The following is a 21,707-nucleotide window of genomic DNA, read 5'->3' as shown; positions in this document are numbered from 1 at the left end:
TCCGAGAGTCATTTAATTAAGTAGTTAATTAACCAGGACATCATAGAGTGAATTAATTAATTAAACAGGAGGTCAGAGAGTCAATTAATTAACCAGGAGGTCAGGGAGTCAATTAATTAACCAGGAGACCAGAGAGTCAAGTAATTAACCAGTAGGTCAGAGAGTGAATTAATTATCCAGAAGGTCAGAAAGTCAATTAAATAACGAGGAGATCTGAAAGTCAATTGATTAAGAAGGAGGTTAGAGAGTCAATTAATTAACCAGAGGTCAGACAGGCAATTAATTCACAAGGAGGTCAGAGAGTCAATTAATTAACCAGGAGGTCATAGATGAAATGAATAAACCAGGAAGTCACACAGTCAGTTAATTAACCAAGAGGTAAGAATGTCAATTAATTAACAAAGAGGTCAGAGAGTCAATTAATTATCAAGAGGACAGAGAGTCAATTAATTAATAAAACAGGGGGTCTGAGATTGAATTAATTAAGCAGGAGATCAGAGAGTCAATTAATTAATTAACAAGGAGGTCAGTGAGTCAATTAATTAACCAGGAGGTCAGAGAGTCAATTAATTTGTTAACAAGGATGACAGAGTGTCAATTAATTAACCAGGGAGTCAGAGATCAATTACTTAATTAACCAGGAGGTCAGAGATCAATTATTTAACACGGAGGTCAGAGAGTCAATTAATTAATCAATCAAGAGGTCAGAGCGTCAATTAATTAACAAGGATATCTGTGAGTCAATTAATTAATTAACCAGGAGTTCAGAGAGTCAATTAATTAACCAGGAGGTCATAGAGTCAATCGAGTAATTAACCAGGAGGTCAGAGAGTCAATCAATTAACCATTAGGTCAGAGAAACAATTAATTAACCGAGAGTTGAAAGAGTCAATTAACCAATTAACAAGAAGATCAGAGAGTCAATTAATTAATTAAGAAGGTCAGAGTTTCAATTAATTAACAAGGGGGTCAGAAAGTCAATTAAGCAACCAGCAGATCAGAGATCAATTACTTCATTAAGCATGATGTCAGAAAGTCAATTATTTAACAAGGAGGTCAAAGAGTGAATTAATTAATTAGCAACAAGGTTAGAGAGTCAATTAATTAACCAGGAGATCAGAGAGTCAATTAATTAACCAGAAGGACAGAGATTCAATTAATTAACAAGAAGGGCTGAGAGTCAATTAATTAACAAGGAGGGTAGAGAGTCAATTAATTAACCAGGAGGTCAGAAAGTCAATTAATTAATCAGGATGTCAGAAAGTCAATTAATTAACCAGGAGGTCAGAGAGCCAATTAATTCATTAACCAGGAAGTCTGAGAGTCAATTAATTAACCAGGAGGTCAGAGAGTCAATTAAGTAACCAGGAGATCAGAGAGTCAATTAAGTAACCAGGAGATCAGAGAGTCAATTAATTAACCAGAGGTCAGAGAGTCAATTAATGAATTAACAAGGATATCGGAGAGTGAATCCGCTTATTAACAAAGAGGTCAGAGAGTCAATTAGTTAACAAGGAGGTCAGAGAGAGTCAATCACTTAATTAATGAGGTCGGAGTGTCAATTAATTAACCAGGAGGTCAGAGACTCAATTAATTAAGAAGAAGGGCTGAGAGTCAATTATTTAAAAAGCATGTCAGAGAGTCAATGAATTAACCAGGAGGTCAGAGAGTCAATTAATTAACCAGGAGGTCAGAGAGTCAATTAACTAACTAGGAGATCAGAGAGTCAATTAATTAACCAGGAGCTTAGAGAGTCAATAAATTAATCAATACGTCACAGAGTCAATTAATTAATTAAAAGGAGGTCAGAAAGTCAATTAATTAACCAGGAGGTCAGAGAGTCACTGAATAAACCGGGAGGTCAGACAATTAATTAACCAGGAGGTCAGAGAGTCAATGAATTAACAAAGAGTTCAGAGAGTCAATTAATTAACCAGGAGGTTAGAGAGTCAATTAATTAACCAGGAGGTCAAAGAGTCAATTAATAACCCAGGAGGTCACAGAGTCAATAATTAATGAGGTGGTCAGAGAGCCAATGAATTAATTTATCAACAAGGTGGTCAGAGAGTCAGTTAACTAACCAGGAGATCAGAGAGTCAATTGATTAACCAAGAGGTCAGACAGTCAATTAATTAACCAGGCGGTCAGAGAGGCAATTAATTTACAAGGACTTCAGAGAGTCAATTAATTAACTAGGTGTTCCTAGATACAATGAATAAACCAGGAGGTCAGACAGTCAATTAATTAACCAGAATGTCAGCATGTCAATTAATTAACAAAGGTGTCAGAGAGTCAATTATTAGCAAGGAGATCACAGGGTAAAATAATTAATTAAGAAAGAGAACAGAGGATCAATTAATTAACCAGGAGATCAGGGAGTCAATTAATTAAGCAGAAGTTCAGAGAGTCAATTTATTAATTAACAAGGAGGTCAGAGATTTGGTTAATTAACCAGGAGGTCAGAGAGACAATAAATTAATTAACAAGGAAGTCAGAAAGTCAATGAATTAAAGAGGAGGTCAGAGAGTCAATTAATTAATCAGGAGGTCAGAGAGTCAATTAATTAATTAAAAGGAGGTCAGAGAGTCAATTAATTAACAAGGATGTCAGAGAATCTATTAATTAACCAGTAGGTCAGAGAGTGAATTAATTAATTAACCAGGAGGTCAGAGAGTCAATTAGTTAATTAACAAAGATGTCAGTGAGTCAATAAATTCCCCAGGAGCTCAGAGAGTCAATCAATTAACCATGAGGTCAGAGAATCAATTAATTAACCAGGAGGTCAGAGTGTGAATTAATTAACATGGGGGGGTCAGTGAGTCAATTAATTAACCAGGAGGTCAGAGATCAATTACTTCATTAAGCAGGTCAGAAAGTCAACTTTTAACAAGGAGGTCAGAGAGTCAATTAATTAACCAGGAGTTCAGCAAATGAATTAATTAATTAGCAAGGAGGTCAGAGAGTCAATTAATTAATTAGCAAGCAGATCAGAGAGTTAACTAATCAGGAGTTCAGTGGATGAATTAATTAATTAGCAAGGAGGTCAGAGAGTCAATTAATTAATTAACAAGCAGGTCAGAAAGTCAATTAATTAACCAGGAGGTCAGAGAGTCAATTCATTTATTAACAAAGAGGTTAGGGAGTCAATTAATTAACAACTCCTTGTCAATTAATTAACCAGGAGGTTAGAGAGAGAAAATTACTTAATTAACAATGAGGTCACAGTGTCAATTGATTGACAAGGAGGTCAGAGATTCAATTAATAAACCATTAGGTAACAGATTAATTACTAAATTAACCAAGAGGTCAGAGAGTCAATTAATTAATTAGCAAGGAGGTCAGAGAGTCAATTAATTAATTAACCAGGAGATCAGAGTGTCAATTAATTAACCAGGACATCAGAGAGTCAATTAATCAATTAACAAGGAGATCAGAGAGTCAATTAATTAACCATGAGATCAGAGAGTCAAATAATTAACCAGAGATCAGAGAGTCATTTAATTAACTAGTAGGTCTGAGAGTCAATTAATTAACCAGGAGGTCCTAGAGTCAATAAATACCCCAGGAGGTCAGAGAGTCAATTAATTAACCAGAGGTCAGAGAGGCAATTAATTCAGAAGGAGGTCAGAGAGTCAATTATTTAACAAGGAGGTCAGAGAGTCAATTAATTAAGCAGGAGGTAAGAATGTCAATTAATTTACAGAGGTCAGAGAGTCAATGAGAGTCAATTAATTAATTAAACACGGGGTCTGAGATTTAATTAATTAACCAGGAGATTAGAGAGTCAATTAATTAACCAGGAGGTCAGAGAGTCAATTAATTAGTTAACAAGGATGTCAGAGTGTCAATTAATTAACCAGGAGGTCAGAGATCAATTACTTAATTAACCAGGAGGTCAGAGAGTCAATTAATTAACCAGGAGATCAGAGAGTCAATTTATTAATTAACAAGGAGTATAGATAGTCAATTAATTAACCAGGTGGTCAGAGAGTCAATTAATTAACCAGGATGTCTGAGAGTCAATTAATTAATCAGGAGGTCAGAGAGTTCATTACTTAATTAACCAGGACATCAGAGAATCAATTAATTATCCAGGACGCCAGAGAGTCAGTTAATTAATTACTCAGGAGATCAGTGAGTCAATCAATTAACCATGAGTTCAGAGAGGCAATTAATTAATTAACAAGGAGGTCAAAGTGTCAATTAATTAACAAGGATGTCGGAGAGTCAATTAATTAACCGGAGGTCAGAGATCAATTAATTAATTAGCAAGGAGATGAAAGAGTCAATTAATTAATTCACCAGGAGGTCAGAGAGTCAATTAATTAACCAGGAGTTCAGGAGTCAATTAATTAACAAGGAGGTCAGAGAGTCTATTAATTAATTAGCAAGGAGATCATGATGAGAGTCACTTAATTAACCAGTATGCCAGAGAGTCACTCAATTAACCAGTAAGTCAGAGAGTCAATTAATTAACCAGGAGGTCAGAGAGTCAATAGATTAACCAGGATATCAGAGACTCAGTTAATTAATTAGCAAGGAGATGAGAGAGACAATTAATTCATTAACAAGGAAATCCGAGAGTCATTTAATTAAGTAGTTAATTAACCAGGACATCATAGAGTGAATTAATTAATTAAACAGGAGGTCAGAGAGTCAATTAATTAACCAGGAGGTCAGGGAGTCAATTAATTAACCAGGAGACCAGAGAGTCAAGTAATTAACCAGTAGGTCAGAGAGTGAATTAATTATCCAGAAGGTCAGAAAGTCAATTAAATAACGAGGAGATCTGAAAGTCAATTGTTTAACCAGGAGGTTAGAGAGTCAATTGATTAACCAGAGGTCAGACAGGCAATTAATTCACAAGGAGGTCAGAGTCAATTGTTTAACAAGGAGTTCAGAGAGTCAATTAATTAATCAGGAGTTCAGAAAGTCAAATAATTAATCAGGAGGTCAGGGAGTCAAGTAATTAACCAGTAGGTCAGAGAGTGAATTAATTATCCAGAAGGTCAGAAAGTCAATTAAATAACGAGGAGATCTGAAAGTCAATTGATTAACAAGGAGGTTAGAGAGTCAATTAATTAACCAGAGGTCAGACAGGCAATTAATTCACAAGGAGGTCAGAGTCAATTGTTTAACAAGGAGGTCAGAGAGTCAATTAATTAACCAGGAGGTCATAGATGAAATGAATAAACCAGGAAGTCACACAGTCAGTTAATTAACCAAGAGGTAAGAATGTCAATTAATTAACAAAGAGGTCAGAGAGTCAATTAATTATCAAGAGGACAGAGAGTCAATTAATTAATTAAACAGGGGGCCTGAGATTGAATTAATTAAGCAGGAGATCAGAGAGTCAATTAATTAATTAACAAGGAGGTCAGTGAGTCAATTAATTAACCAGGAGGTCAGAGAGTCAATTAATTTGTTAACAAGGATGTCAGAGTGTCAATTAATTAACCAGGGAGTCAGAGATCAATTACTTAATTAACCAGGAGGTCAGAGATCAATTATTTAACACGGAGGTCAGAGAGTCAATTAATTAATCAATCAGGAGGTCAGAGCGTCAATTAATTAACAAGGATATCTGTGAGTCAATTAATTAATTAACCAGGAGTTCAGAGAGTCAATTAATTAACCAGGAGGTCATAGAGTCAATCGAGTAATTAACCAGGAGGTCAGAGAGTCAATCAATTAACCATTAGGTCAGAGAAACAATTAATTAACCGAGAGTTGAAAGAGTCAATTAACCAATTAACAAGAAGATCAGAGAGTCAATTAATTAATTAAGAAGGTCAGAGTTTCAATTAATTAACAAGGGGGTCAGAAAGTCAATTAAGCAACCAGCAGATCAGAGATCAATTACTTCATTAAGCATGATGTCAGAAAGTCAATTATTTAACAAGGAGGTCAAAGAGTGAATTAATTAATTAGCAACAAGGTTAGAGAGTCAATTAATTAACCAGGAGATCAGAGAGTCAATTACTTAACCAGGAGGTCAGAAACTCAATTAATTAACAAAGAGGTCAGACAGTCAATTAATTAGCAAGGAGTTCAAAGAATCAATTTATTAATTAACAAGGACATCAGAGAGTCAATTAATTAACCAGGAAGTAATAGAGTCACTTAATTAACAAGGAGGTCAGAGTGTGAATTAATTAACAAGGAGGTCAGAAAGTCAATTAATTAACCAGGAGGTCAGAGAATGTTAATTAATTAACAAGGAGGTCTGAGAGTCAATTAACTTACAAGAAGGTCAGCGAGTTAATTAAATAACAAGCAGGTTAGGGACTCAATTAACTAGGAGGTCTAAGAATCAATTAATTAACAAGGAAGTTAGAGAGTCAATTAACAAGGAGGTTAGAGAGTCAATTAATTAACCAGGAGCTCAAGAGTCAATTAATTCACCAGGAGGTCAGAGAGTCAATTAATTAACAAAGAGGTCAGACAGTCAATTAATTAGCAAGGATTTCAGGGAGTCAATTTATTAATTAACAAGGACATCAGAGAGTCAATTAATTAACTAGGAGGTCAGCGAGTCACTTAATTAACAAGGAGGTCAGATAGTCAACTAATTAATGAATCAGGAGATCAGAGCGTCAATTAATTCACAAGGATATCCGTGAGTCAATTAATTAAATAACCAGGGGGACAGAGAGTCAATTTATTTAACAGGAGACCAGAGAGTCAATTAATTAATTACCAAGGACATCAGAGATTCAATTAATTAACAAGGAAGTCAGAGAGTCAATTAATTATTTAATCAGGCGGTCAGATAGTCAATTAATTAACCAGGTGCTCAGTGAGTCAATTAATTAACAAGCAGATCTCAGAGTCAATTTATTAACTAAGAAGGACATCAAAGAGTCAATTAATAACCAGGAGTTCAGAGAGTCAATTAATTAATCAGGAGTTCAGAAAGTCAAATAATTAATCAGGAGGTCAGGGAGTCAAGTAATTAACCAGTAGGTCAGAGAGTGAATTAATTAACCAGGAGGTCATAGATGAAATGAATAAACCAGGAAGTCACACAGTCGGTTAATTAACCAAGAGGTAAGAATGTCAATTAATTAACAAAGAGGTCAGAGAGTCAATTAATTATCAAGAGGACAGTCAATTAATTAATAAAACAGGGGGTCTGAGATTGAATTAATTAAGCAGGAGATCAGAGAGTCAATTAATTAATTAACAAGGAGGTCAGTGAGTCAATTAATTAACCAGGAGGTCAGAAAGTCAATTAATTTGTTAACAAGGATGACAGAGTGTCAATTAATTAACCAGGGAGTCAGAGATCAATTACTTAATTAACCAGGAGGTCAGAGATCAATTATTTAACACGGAGGTCAGAGAGTCAATTAATTAATCAACCAGGAGGTCAGAGAGTCAATTAATTAACCAGGAAGTCATAGAGTCAATTGAGTAATTAACCAGGAGGTCAGAGAGTCAATCAATTAACCAGAGGTCAGAGAGTCAATTAATGAATTAACAAGGATGTCGGAGAGTGAATCCGCTTATTAACAAAGAGGTCAGAGAGTCAATTAGTTAACAAGGAGGTCAGAGAGAGTCAATCACTTAATTAATGAGGTCGGAGTGTCAATTAAGTAACCAGGAGGTTAGAGAGTCAATAAATTAATCAATACGTCACAGAGTCAATTAATTAATTAAAAGGCGGTCAGAAAGTCAATTAATTAACCAGGAGGTCAGAGAATCTATTAATTTACCAGGAGGTCAGAGAGTCACTGAATAAACCGGGAGGTCAGACAATTAATTAACCAGGACATCAGAAAGTCAACTAATTAACAAAGAGTTCAGAGAGTCAATTAATTAACCAGGAGGTCAGACAGTCAATTAATTAACCAGAATGTCAGCATGTCAATTAATTAACAAAGGTGTCAGAGAGTCAATTATTAGCAAGGAGATCACAGCGTAAAATAATTAATTATGAAGGAGAACAGAGGGTCAATTAATTAACCAGGAGATCAGGGAGTCAATTAATTAAGCAGAAGTTCAGAGAGTCAATTTATTAATTAACAAGGAGGTCAGAGATTTGGTTAATTAACCAGGAAGTCAGAGAGACAATAAATTAATTAACAAGGAAGTCAGAAAGTCAATTAATTAAAGAGGAGGTCAGAGAGTCAATTAATTAATCAGGAGGTCAGAGAGTCAATTAATTAACCAGGAGGTTAGAGAGTCAATTAATTAATTAGCAAGGAGGTCAAAGAGTCAATTAATTAATTAACCAGGAGGTTAGACAGTCAATTAATTAACTAGGACATCACAGAGTCAATTAATCAATTAACAAGGAAATCAGAGAATCAATTAATTAACAAGGAGGTCTTAGAATCTATTAATTTACCAGGAGATCAGAGAGTCAATTAATTCACCAGGAGGTCAAAGAGTCAATTAATGAACCGGGAGGTGAGAGAGTCAATTAATTAACCAGGAGGTCAGAGAGTCAATTAATTAACCATGATATCAGAGAGTCAGATATTTAATTAGCAAGGAGATCAGAGAGACAATGAATTCATTAACAAAGAGATCAGAGAGTCATTTAATTAACTAGTAGGTCTGAGAGTCAATTAATTAACCAGGAGGTCCTAGAGTCAATAAATACCCCAGGAGGTCAGAGAGTCAATTAATTAACCAGGAGGTCAGGGAGTCAGTTAATTAACCAGGAGAACAGAATTGATTAACCAGAAGGTCAGAGAGTCAATTAATTAATCAGAGGTTAGAGAGGCAATTAATTCAGAAGGAGGTCAGAGAGTCAATTACTTAACAAAGAGGTCAGAGAGTCAATTAATTAATTAACAAGGAGGTCTGAGAGTAAATTAATTATGTAGGAGTTCAGAGACTCAATTAATTAACCAGGAGATCAGAGAGTCAATTAATTAACCAGAAGGACAGAGATTCAATTAATTAACAAGAAGCGCTGAGAGTCAATTAATTAACCAGGAGGGTAGAGAGTCAATTAATTAACCAGGAGGTCAGAAAGTCAATTAATTAATCAGGATGTCAGAAAGTCAATTAATTAACCAGGAGGTCACAGATTCAATGAATAAACCAGGAGGTCAGAAAGTCAATTAATTAACCAGGAGGTCAGAGAGTCAATTTATTAAATAACAAGGAGTACAGATAGTCAGTTAATTAACCAGGTGATTAGCAAGTCAATTAATTAACGAGGAAATCAGAGAGTCAATTAATTAATCAGGAGGTTAGAGAGTCTATTACTTAATTAACCAGGATATCAGAGAGTCAATTAATTAACCAGGAGGTAAGAGAGACAATTAATTAAATAACAAGAATGATAGAGGGTCAAGTAATTAACCAGGAGGTCAGAGAATATATCAATTAACCATGAGGTCAGAGAGGCAATTAATTAATTAACAAGGAGGTCAGAGTGTCAATTAATTAACAAGGAGGTCTGAGGGTCAATTAATTAACCAGGAGGTCAGAGATCAATTACTTCATTAAACAGGAGGTCAGAAATTCAATTATTTAACAAGGAGGTCAGAGAGTCAATTAACTAACCAGGAGGTCAAGAGTCAATTATTATGAAAGAGGTCAGAGAGTCAATTAATTAACCAGGAGGTCAGAGAGTCAATTAATTAACCAGGAGGTCAGAGAGTCAATTAATTAACAAGCAGTTCAGAGAGTCAATTCATTTATTAACAAAGAGGTCATAGAGTCAATTAATGACCCAGGAGGTCAGAGAGGCGATTAATTAACCAGGAGGTCAGAGATTCAATTAATTAGGAGGTCAGAGAGTCAATTAATTAACCAGGAGGTCAGAGAGTCTATTAATTAATTAACCAGGATGTGGAGTCAATTAATTAACCAGGAGTTCCGAAAGGCAATTAATTAATCAGGACGTCAGAAAATCTATTAATTAACCCGGAGGTCAGAGTATCAATTAATTAACCAGGAGGACAGAGAGTGAACTAATTAACCAAGTGGTCATAGATTCAGGGGACAAACCAGGCGATCAGACAGTCAATTAATTAACCAGGAGGTTAGAAATTCAATTAATTAACAAAGTGGTCAGTGAGTCAATTAATTAACCAGGAGATCTCAGAGTCAATTAATTAATTAACAAGGAGTTCAGAGAGTCAATCAATTAATCAGCAAGGAGGTCAGTGAGTCACTTAATTATCCAGGAGGTCAGAGAGTCAATTAATTAATTAGCAAGTAGGTCATAGAGTCAATTCATTAATTAACCAGAAAGTCAGAGAGTCAATTATTTAACTGGGAGGACAGAGAGTCAATTAATTAACCAGGAGGTCAGGGAGTCAATTAATTAATTAACAAGAAGATCAGAGACTCAATTAATTAACACAGAGATCAGAGACTCAATTAATTAACCGGGAGATCAGAGAGTCAATTAATTTACCAGGAGGTCAGAGAGTCAATTAATAGCAAGGAGGTCAGAGAGTCAATTAATTAACAAGGAGGTGAGAGAGTCAATTATTTAATTAACCAGGAGGTCAGATAGTCAATTAATTAATTAACAAGGAGGTCCGTGAGTCAATTAATTAACCAGGAGGTCAGAGAGTCTATTAATTAACTAGGAGTTCAGAGAGTCATATAATTAACAAAGTGGTCAGAGTGTCAATTAAGTAACAAGGAGGTTAGAGAGTCAATTATTTAACCAGGAGGTCAGAGATCAATTACTTAATTAACCAGGAGGTCAGAGAGTCAATGAATTAATAAGTAGGTCAGAGAGTCAATTAATTAATTAGCAAGGAAGTCAGAGAGTCAATTAATTAACCAGGAGATCTCAGAGTCAATTAATTAATTAACAAGGAGTTCAGAGAGTCAATCAATTAATCAGCAAGGAGGTCAGTGAGTCACTTAATTATCCAGGAGGTCAGAGAGTCAATTAATTAATTAGCAAGTAGGTCATAGAGTCAATTCATTAATTAACCAGAAAGTCAGAGAGTCAATTATTTAACTGGGAGGACAGAGAGTCAATTAATTAACCAAGAGGTCAGAGAGTCAATTAATTAACCAGGTGGTTATAGATTCAGAGAACAAACCAGGAGGTCAAACAGTCAATTAATAACCAGGAGGTTAGAAATTCAATTAACTAACAAAGAGGTCAGAGATTCAATTAATTTACAAGGAGATCAGTCAATTAATAAATCAGGAGGTAAGAGAGTCAATTAATTAACCAGGAGGTCATAGAGTCAATTAATTAATTAACAAGGAAATCAGAGTGTCAATTAATTAACAAGGAGGTCAGAGAGTCAATTAAGTAACCAGGAGGTCATAGATCAATTCGTTAATTTACCAGGAGGTCAGAGAGTCAATTAATTAACCAGATGGTGAGAGATCAATTACTTAATTTACCAGGAGGTCAGAGAGTCAGTTTATTAACAAGGAGGTCAGAGAGTCAATTAATTAACTAGTAGGTCAGAGAGTTGATTAATTAATTAGCAAGGAGGTCAGAGAGTCAATTAATTAATTTACCAGGAGGCCAGAGAGTCAATTATTAACCAGGAGGTCAGGACGGCAATTAATTAATCAGGACGTCAGAAATTCAATTAATTAACCCAGAGGTGAGAGCGTCAATTAATTAACCAGGAGGTCAGAGAGTCAATTAATTAAACAGGTGGTCATAGAATCATTGAACAAACCAGGAGGTCAGACAGTCAATTAATCAACCAAGAGGTTAGAAATGCAATTAATTAACAAAGATGTCAGAGAGTCAATCAATTAACAAGGAGATCTGAGAGTCAATTTATTAATTAACAAGGAGACCAGAAAGTGAGTTAATTTCTCAGGAGGTCAGAGAGTCAATTAATTAACAAGGAGATCAGAGACTCAATTAATTAATCAACAAGGAGGTTAGAGAGTTCATTCATTAATTAACTAGGAGATCAGAGTGTCAATTAATTAACAAGGAGGTCAGAGAGTTAATTAATTAACCAGGATGTCAGAGATCAATTACTTAATTTACCAGGAGGTTAGAGAGTCAATTAATTAACAAGTAGGTCAGAGAGTCAATTAATTAATTAACAAGGAGGTCAGAGAGTCAATTAGTTAACCAGGAGGTCAGAGATTCAATAAATCACTTAACCAGGTGTCAGAGAATCAGTTAATTAACCAGCAGGTCAGAAAGTCAATTAATTAACCAAGAGGTCAGAGAGTCAATTAATTAATTAACAAGGAGGTCAGAGAGTAAATTAATTATCTAGGAGGTCAGAGACTCAATTAATTAACCAGGAGATCAGAGAGACACTTAATTAACCAGAAGGACAGAGATTCAATTAATTAACAAGAAGGGCTGAGAGTCAGTTAATTAACAAGGAGGTTAGAGAGTCAATTAATTAACCAGGAGGTCAGAGAGTCAATTAATTAATTAGCAAGGCGTTCATAGAGTCAATTAATTAATTAACCAGAAGGTTAGAGAGTCAATTATTTAACCTGGAGATCATAGAGTCCATTAATTAACCAGGAGGTCAGAGAGTCAATTCATTAACCAGGAGGTCAGAGTGTCAGTTAATAGCCAGGATATCAGAGTGTCAATTAATTAATTAACCAGGAAGTCAGAGCCAATTAATTAACCAAGAGGTCAGAGAGTCAATTTATTCAGAAGGAGGTCAGAGAGTCAATTATTTAATTAATCAGGAGGTCAGAGAGTCAATTAATTAACCAGGAGTTCCGAAAGGCAATTAATTAATCAGGACGTCAGAAAATCTATTAATTAACCCGGAGGTCAGAGTATCAATTAATTAACCAGGAGGACAGAGAGTGAACTAATTAACCAAGTGGTCATAGATTCAGGGGACAAACCAGGCGATCAGACAGTCAATTAATTAACCAGGAGGTTAGAAATTCAATTAATTAACAAAGTGGTCAGTGAGTCAATTAATTAACCAGGAGATCTCAGAGTCAATTAATTAATTAACAAGGAGTTCAGAGAGTCAATCAATTAATCAGCAAGGAGGTCAGTGAGTCACTTAATTATCCAGGAGGTCAGAGAGTCAATTAATTAATTAGCAAGTAGGTCATAGAGTCAATTCATTAATTAACCAGAAAGTCAGAGAGTCAATTATTTAACTGGGAGGACAGAGAGTCAATTAATTAACCAGGAGGTCAGGGAGTCAATTAATTAATTAACAAGAAGATCAGAGACTCAATTAATTAACACAGAGATCAGAGACTCAATTAATTAACCGGGAGATCAGAGAGTCAATTAATTTACCAGGAGGTCAGAGAGTCAATTAATTAACAAGGAGGTGAGAGAGTCAATTATTTAATTAACCAGGAGGTCAGATAGTCAATTAATTAATTAACAAGGAGGTCCGTGAGTCAGTTAATTAACCAGGTTAGAGAGTCTAGTAATTAACTAGGAGTTCAGAGAGTCATATAATTAACAAAGTGGTCAGAGTGTCAATTAAGTAACAAGGAGGTTAGAGAGTCAATTATTTAACCAGGAGGTCAGAGATCAATTACTTAATTAACCAGGAGGTCAGAGAGTCAATGAATTAATAAGTAGGTCAGAGAGTCAATTAATTAATTAGCAAGGAAGTCAGAGAGTCAATTAATTAACCAGGAGGTCAGAGAGTCTATTAATTAATTAACCAGGATTTTAGAGGGTCAATTAATTAAACAGGAGGTCAGAAAGGCAATTAATTAATTAGGACGTAGAAAATCAATTAATTAACCCGGAGGTCAGAGTGTCAATTAATTAACCAAGAGGTCAGAGAGTCAATTAATTAACCAGGAGGTCATAGAGTCAATTAATTAATTAAGAAGGAAATCAGAGTGTCAATTAATTAACAAGGAGGTCAGAGAGTCAATTAAGTAACCAGGAGGTCATAGATCAATTCGTTAATTTACCAGGAGGTCAGAGAGTCAATTAATTAACCAGATGGTGAGAGATCAATTACTTAATTTACCAGGAGGTCAGAGAGTCAGTTTATTAACAAGGAGGTCAGAGAGTCAATTAATTAACTAGTAGGTCAGAGAGTTGATTAATTAATTAGCAAGGAGGTCAGAGAGTCAATTAATTAATTTACCAGGAGGCCAGAGAGTCAATTATTAACCAGGAGGTCAGGACGGCAATTAATTAATCAGGACGTCAGAAATTCAATTAATTAACCCAGAGGTGAGAGCGTCAATTAATTAACCAGGAGGTCAGAGAGTCAATTAATTAAACAGGTGGTCATAGAATCATTGAACAAACCAGGAGGTCAGACAGTCAATTAATCAACCAAGAGGTTAGAAATGCAATTATTTAACAAAGATGTCAGAGAGTCAATTAATTAACAAGGAGATCTGAGAGTCAATTTATTAATTAACAAGGAGACCAGAAAGTCAATTAATTTCTCAGGAGGTCAGAGAGTCAATTAATTAACAAGGAGGTCAGAGAGTCAATTAATTAATCAACAAGGAGGTTAGAGAGTCAACTAATTACTTAACCAGCAGGTCAGAGAATCAATTAATTAACCAGGAGGTCAGAGTCAATTAATTAATTCACAAGGAAGTCAGAGAGTCAATTAATTAACAAGGAGGTCAGAGAGTCAATTAATTAACTAGTAGGTCAGAGAGTTGATTAATTAATTAGCAAGGAGGTCAGAGAGTCAATTAATTAATTAACAAGGAGGTCAGAGAGTAAATTAATTATCTAGGAGGTCAGAGACTCAATTAATTAACCAGGAGATCAGAGAGACACTTAATTAACCAGAAGGACAGAGATTCAATTAATTAACAAGAAGGGCTGAGAGTCAGTTAATTAACAAGGAGGTTAGAGAGTCAATTAATTAACCAGGAGGTTAGAAAATCAATTAATTAGTCAGGACGTCAGAATGTCAATTAATTAACCAGGAGGTCAGAATGTCAATTAATAAACCAGGAAGTCAGACAGTCAATTAATCAACCAGGAGGTCAGAAATTCTATTAATTAACAAAGATGTCAGAGAGTCAATTAAGTAACCAAGAGGTCAGAGAGTCATTTCCTTAATTAATCAGGACATCAGAGAGTCAATTAATAAACCAGGAGGTCAGAGATTCAATTAATTAATTAACCAGGAGGTCATAGAGTCGATTAATTAACCAGGAGGACAGAGAGTCAATAAATAAATTAACACGGAGTTCAGTGAGTCAATTAATTAACCACGAGTTCAGGGAATGAATTAATTAACCAGGAGATCAGAGACTCAATTAATTAATTAACAAGGAGGTCAGAGTGTCAATTAATTAACCAGGAGGTCAGAGAGTCAGTTAATTAACCAGGAGGTCAGACATCAATTACTAAATTAAACAAGAGATCAGACAATCAATTAATTAACCAGGAGATCAGAGACTCAATTAATTAATTAACAAGGAGGTCAGAGTGTCAATTATTTAACAAGGAGGTCAGAGAGTCAGTTAATTAACCAGGAGGTCAGACATCAATTACTAAATTAAACAAGAGATCAGACAATCAATTAATTAACCAGGAGGTCAGAGAGTCAATTATTTAACCTGGAGATCATAGAGTCCATTAATTAACCAGGAGGACAGAGAGTGAACTAATTAACCAAGTGGTCATAGATTCAGGGGACAAACCAGGCGATCAGACAGTCAATTAATTAACCAGGAGGTTAGAAATTCAATTAATTAACAAAGTGGTCAGTGAGTCAATTAATTAACCAAGAGGTCAGAGAGTCAATTTATTAAGAAGGAGGTCAGAGAGTCAATTATTTAATTAATCAGGAGGTCAGAGAGTCAATTAATTAACCAGGAGGTCAGAGAGTCAATTAATTAATTAACAAGGAGTTCAGTTAGTCAATTAATTAACCAGGAGTTCAGAGAGTCATATAATTCACAAGGTGGTCAGAGTGTCAATTAATTAACAAGGAGGACAGAGAGTCAATTATTTAACCAGGAGGTCAGACATCAATTACTAAATTTACCAGGAGGTCAGAGAGTCAATTAATTAACCAGGAGGTCAGAGAGTCTATTAATTAATTAACCATGATGTGGAGTCAATTAATTAACCAGGAGTTCCGAAAGGCAATTAATTAATCAGGACGTCAGAAAATCTATTAATTAACCCGGAGGTCAGAGTATCAATTAATTAACCAGGAGGACAGAGAGTGAACTAATTAACCAAGTGGTCATAGATTCAGGGGACAAACCAGGCGATCAGACAGTCAATTAATTAACCAGGAGGTTAGAAATTCAATTAATTAACAAAGTGGTCAGTGAGTCAATTAATTAACCACGAGGTCAGGGAGTCAATTAATTAACCAGGAGATCTCAGAGTCAATTAATTAATTAACAAGGAGTTCAGAGAGTCAATCAATTAATCAGCAAGGAGGTCAGTGAGTCACTTAATTATCCAGGAGGTCAGAGTCAATTAATTAATTAGCAAGTAGGTCATAGAGTCAATTCATTAATTAACCAGAAAGTCAGAGAGTCAATTATTTAACTGGGAGGACAGAGAGTCAATTAATTAACCAGGAGGTCAGGGAGTCCATTAATTAATTAACAAGAAGATCAGAGACTCAATTAATTAATACAGAGATCAGAGACTCAATTAATTAACCGGGAGATCAGAGAGTCAATTAATTTACCAGGAGGTCAGAGAGTCAATTCATTAATTAACCAGAGGTCAGAGAGTCAATTAATTTACCAGGAGGTCAGAGAGACAATTAATTAACAAGGAGGTTAGAAAGTCAATTAATTAGTCAGGACGTCAGAATGTCAATTAATTAACCAGGAGGTCAGAATGTCAATTAATAAACCAGGAAGTCAGACAGTCAATTAATCAACCAGGAGGTCAGAAATTCTATTAATTAACAAAGATGTCAGAGAGTCAATTAAGTAACCAAGAGGTCAGAGAGTCATTTCCTTAATTAATCAGGACATCAGAGAGTCAATTAATAAACCAGGAGGTCAGAGATTCAATTAATTAATTAACCAGGAGGTCATAGAGTCGATTAATTAACCAGGAGGACAGAGAGTCAATAAATAAATTAACACGGAGGTCAGTGAGTCAATTAATTAACCACGAGTTCAGGGAATGAATTAATTAACCAGGAGATCAGAGACTCAATTAATTAATTAACAAGGAGGTCAGAGTGTCAATTATTTAACAAGGAGGTCAGAGAGTCAGTTAATTAACCAGGAGGTCAGACATCAATTACTAAATTAAACAAGAGATCAGACAATCAATTAATTAACAAGGAGGTCAGAGAGTCAATTAATTAATTAGCAAGTAGGTCAGTGAGTCATTTAATTAACCAGGAGGTTAGAAATTCAATTAATTAACAAAGTGGTCAGTGAGTCAATTAATTAACCACGAGGTCAGGGAGTCAATTAATTAACCAGGAGATCTGAGAGTCAATTAATTAATTAACAAGGAGTTCAGAGAGTCAATCAATTAATCAGCAAGGAGGTCAGTGAGTCACTTAATTATCCAGGAGGTCAGAGAGTCAATTAATTAATTAGCAAGTAGGTCATAGAGTCAATTCATTAATTAACCAGAAAGTCAGAGAGTCAATTATTTAACTGGGAGGACAGAGAGTCAATTAATTAACCAGGAGGTCAGAGAGTCAATTAATTAACAAGGAGGTGAGAGAGTCAATTATTTAATTTACCAGGAGGTCAGATAGTCAATTAATTAATTAACAAGGAGGTCCGTGAGTCAATTAATTAACCAGGAGGTCAGAGAGTCTATTAATTAACTAGGAGTTCAGAGAGTCATATAATTAACAAAGTGGTCAGAGTGTCAATTAAGTAACAAGGAGGTTAGAGAGTCAATTATTTAACCAGGAGGTCAGAGATCAATTACTTAATTAACCAGGAGGTCAGAGAGTCAATGAATTAATAAGTAGGTCAGAGAGTCAATTAATTAATTAGCAAGGAAGTCAGAGAGTCAATTAATTAACCAGGAGGTCAGAGAATCTATTAATTAATTAACCAGAATTTTAGAGGGTCAATTAATTAAACAGGAGGTCAGAAAGGCAATTAATTAATTAGGACGTAGAAAATCAATTAATTAACCCGGAGGTCAGAGTGTCAATTAATTAACCAGGAGGTCAGAGAGTCAATTAATTAACCAGGTGGTCATAGAATCATTGAACAAACCAGGAGGTCAGACAGTCAATTAATCAACCAAGAGGTTAGAAATGCAATTAATTAACAAAGATTTCAGAGAGTCAATTAATTAACAAGGAGATCTGAGAGTCAATTTATTAATTAACAAGGAGACCAGAAAGTGAATTAATTTCTCAGGAGGTCAGAGAGTCAATTAATTAACCAGGAGATCAGAGACTCAATTAATTAATTAACAAGGAGGTCAGAGAGTCAATTAATTAATTAGCAAGTAGGTCAGTGAGTCATTTAATTAACCAGGAGGTCAGAGAGTCAATTAATTAATTAGCAAGGCGTTCATAGAGTCAATTAATTAATTAACCAGAAGGTTAGAGAGTCAATTATTTAACCTGGAGATCATAGAGTCCATTAATTAACCAGGAGGTCAGAGTCAATTCATTAACCAGGAGGTCAGAGTGTCAGTTAATAGCAAGGATATCAGAGTGTCAATTAATTAATTAACCAGGAAGTCAGAGCCAATTAATTAACCAAGAGGTCAGAGAGTCAATTTATTAAGAAGGAGGTCAGAGAGTCAATTATTTAATTAATCAGGAGGTCAGAGAGTCAATTAATTAACCAGGAGGTCAGAGAGTCAATTAATTAATTAACAAGGAGTTCAGTGAGTCAATTAATTAACCAGGAGTTCAGAGAGTGTATTAATTAACTAGGAGTTCAGAGAGTCATATAATTCACAAGGTGGTCAGAGTGTCAATTAATTAACAAGGAGGACAGAGAGTCAATTAATTAGGAGGTCAGAGAGTCAATTAATTAACCAGGAGTTCCGAAAGGCAATTAATTAATCAGGACGTCAGAAAATCTATTAATTAACCCGGAGGTCAGAGTATCAATTAATTAACCAGGAGGACAGAGAGTGAACTAATTAACCAAGTGGTCATAGATTCAGGGGACAAACCAGGCGATCAGACAGTCAATTAATTAACCAGGAGGTTAGAAATTCAATTAATTAACAAAGTGGTCAGTGAGTCAATTAATTAACCAGGAGGTCAGAGAGTCTATTAATTAATTAACCAGGATTTTAGAGGGTCAATTAATTAAACAGGAGGTCAGAAAGGCAATTAATTAATTAGGACGTAGAAAATCAATTAATTAACCCGGAGGTCAGAGTGTCAATTAATTAACCAAGAGGTCAGAGAGTCAATTAATTAACCAGGTGGTCATAGATTCAGAGAACAAACCAGGAGGTCAAACAGTCAATTAATAACCAGGAGGTTAGAAATTCAATTAACTAACAAAGAGGTCAGAGATTCAATTAATTTACAAGGAGATCAGAGAGTCAATTCATTAATTAACAAGGAGATCAGTCAATTAATAAATCAGGAGGTAAGAGAGTCAATTAATTAACCAGGAGGTCATAGAGTCAATTAATTAATTAACAAGGAAATCAGAGTGTCAATTAATTAACAAGGAGGTCAGAGAGTCAATTAAGTAACCAGGAGGTCATAGATCAATTCGTTAATTTACCAGGAGGTCAGAGAGTCAATTAATTAACCAGATGGTGAGAGATCAATTACTTAATTTACCAGGAGGTCAGAGAGTCAGTTTATTAACAAGGAGGTCAGAGAGTCAATTAATTAAGTAGTAGGTCAGAGAGTTGATTAATTAATTAGCAAGGAGGTCAGAGAGTCAATTAATTAATCAACAAGGAGGTTAGAGAGTCAACTAATTACTTAACCAGCAGGTCAGAGAGTCAATTAATTAACCAGGAGGTCAGAGTCAATTAATTAATTCACAAGGAAGTCAGAGAGTCAATTAATTAACAAGGAGGCCAGAGACTCCATTAATTAACTTGTTGATCAGAGAGTCAATTTATTAATTAACAAAGAGGTCCGAGATTCCATTCATTAATGAGGAGGTCATAGAGTCAATTACTGCCCAGCATTCCAATTGTATGGTCAGAAGTCATTCCCACAAATCTCCACTGGGTGGCGCTAGAGATCAGATGACTGTAAGTCAATTCCTCCTCTGTCCACTGGGTGGAGCTACAGATCTACTGACTGTACTGCAGTTCCATCTCTGTGCACTGGGTGGAGCTAGAGTTCAATGGGCGGAGCTAGAGTTCAATGGGCGGAGCTAGAGTTCAATGGGCGGAGCCAGAGTTCAATGGGCGGAGCTAGAGTTCAATGGGCGGAGCTAGAGTTCAATGGGCAGTAATGCAATTCTTGCTATGTCCACTGGGTGGAGCTAGAGACCTACTGAACATTATGCAATTCCTGCTTTGTCTACTGGTTGGAGCTAGTGATCTATTGACAGTTGTGCAATTCTTCCTTTGTCCACAGGGTGGAGCTAGAGGTCTACTGAAAGCAACACCATTCCTCTCATGCACAGACTGGTCCTTTGTGTTCAGCTGCATTTCACCCAGTACCCAATGCATTCACTGCCATATATAAAGTAAAGCATGCATCCTTTATTTCTTTTTAAAAATCTTTGCATCCTTTTTGTGGGGTCAGGTGTGAAGCTTAGTCCTTGTCCCTGAGCTTTTCTGCTCCACGCTAATCATAGATACCATATAATTTGCATTTCCATAGGAGAATGCAGTGTAATTGATACTTATACGCATTCACAGTTATTTATGTGTACATATGGCTATTGGCAAATAAATAACAGAATTTAAGTAACTTTAAATAATCTTTAAAATACTATGCAGCTCCATATAACTAATATTATTCTTTTGTAGAAACTGTGTGACCTAAAATAAAAGTGGTTCTGGCCTGTTGGAGTAAATTGTAAATGAGGTACAGGGGCATTTGATTCTTTGCCTACATTGTTCTTTCTGCCTCAAGCCTCTTTGCATATTGTCCTCTGGGACCATAAAAACCAGTGGCTGTGGTGTGGCAGAGTTCTGGGGCACGTGGTGGCCACGTCATCCTGTGCAGGTGACAGTGTGTCAAGTTTCGGGTTTTAAAGGAGGGAAGTGTTCACTGTGATCCAAGAAGTTGTGGATAAACCATGGTGGTAAGAAAACTCAGCAGAGCTTTCTTGAGTAAGAAAGTAAGTTGGGGGCTTGGATAAGGTCCCTGAGCTTTGTTGCCCAAGGCTAGCACTGGACCCCTAGATACTCAGGAGGATCACGGTTCAAAGCCAGCCCAGGCAGAAACATCCGTGAGACTCTTTATCGCCCATTCACCACCAGAAAACCAGAAGTGGTGCTGTGGCTCAATGAGTAGAGCCCAGGCCTAGAATTCCAGCCCCATGACTGACCCCCCCTCCTCAAATAAAGAAGTCACCAGTGCTAATCATACGCTTGGCTGCTTCGTGGTTGTCATGTAGCACGAGGAGAGAATAGGAAATCCACGTTAACCTCAGGACCTTGGATTGTGCTTATCCCTGGTGTGTGGGTAAGCCATGCTCACTGCCTTACTTCCCCTTCCTGTCTACTGCAGCAGGGCGACCCCCCCTCTCACACACACACACACACACGTGGAACACCTCTGTCAATACCAGAAGGTAACTGATGTATAGGTAGGAATAAATTCGCTGTATGAGCAGAGCCTGATGGATTTAGAGCAATGGCCGTATGTTATTCAGTTCTTGTTTTTCCCTTTGATTGCACACATAAAGTTAAACCAGGCACATACACGAAGGTTTTGTTTTTTTTTTTTTTTATG

Source organism: Megascapheus bottae, chromosome Y, assembly GCF_031878675.1.
Source record: "Megascapheus bottae isolate mThoBot1 chromosome Y, mThoBot2.hap1, whole genome shotgun sequence".
Classification (NCBI taxonomy): Eukaryota; Metazoa; Chordata; class Mammalia; order Rodentia; family Geomyidae; genus Megascapheus; species Megascapheus bottae.
This window is presented reverse-complemented; position numbering follows the sequence as displayed.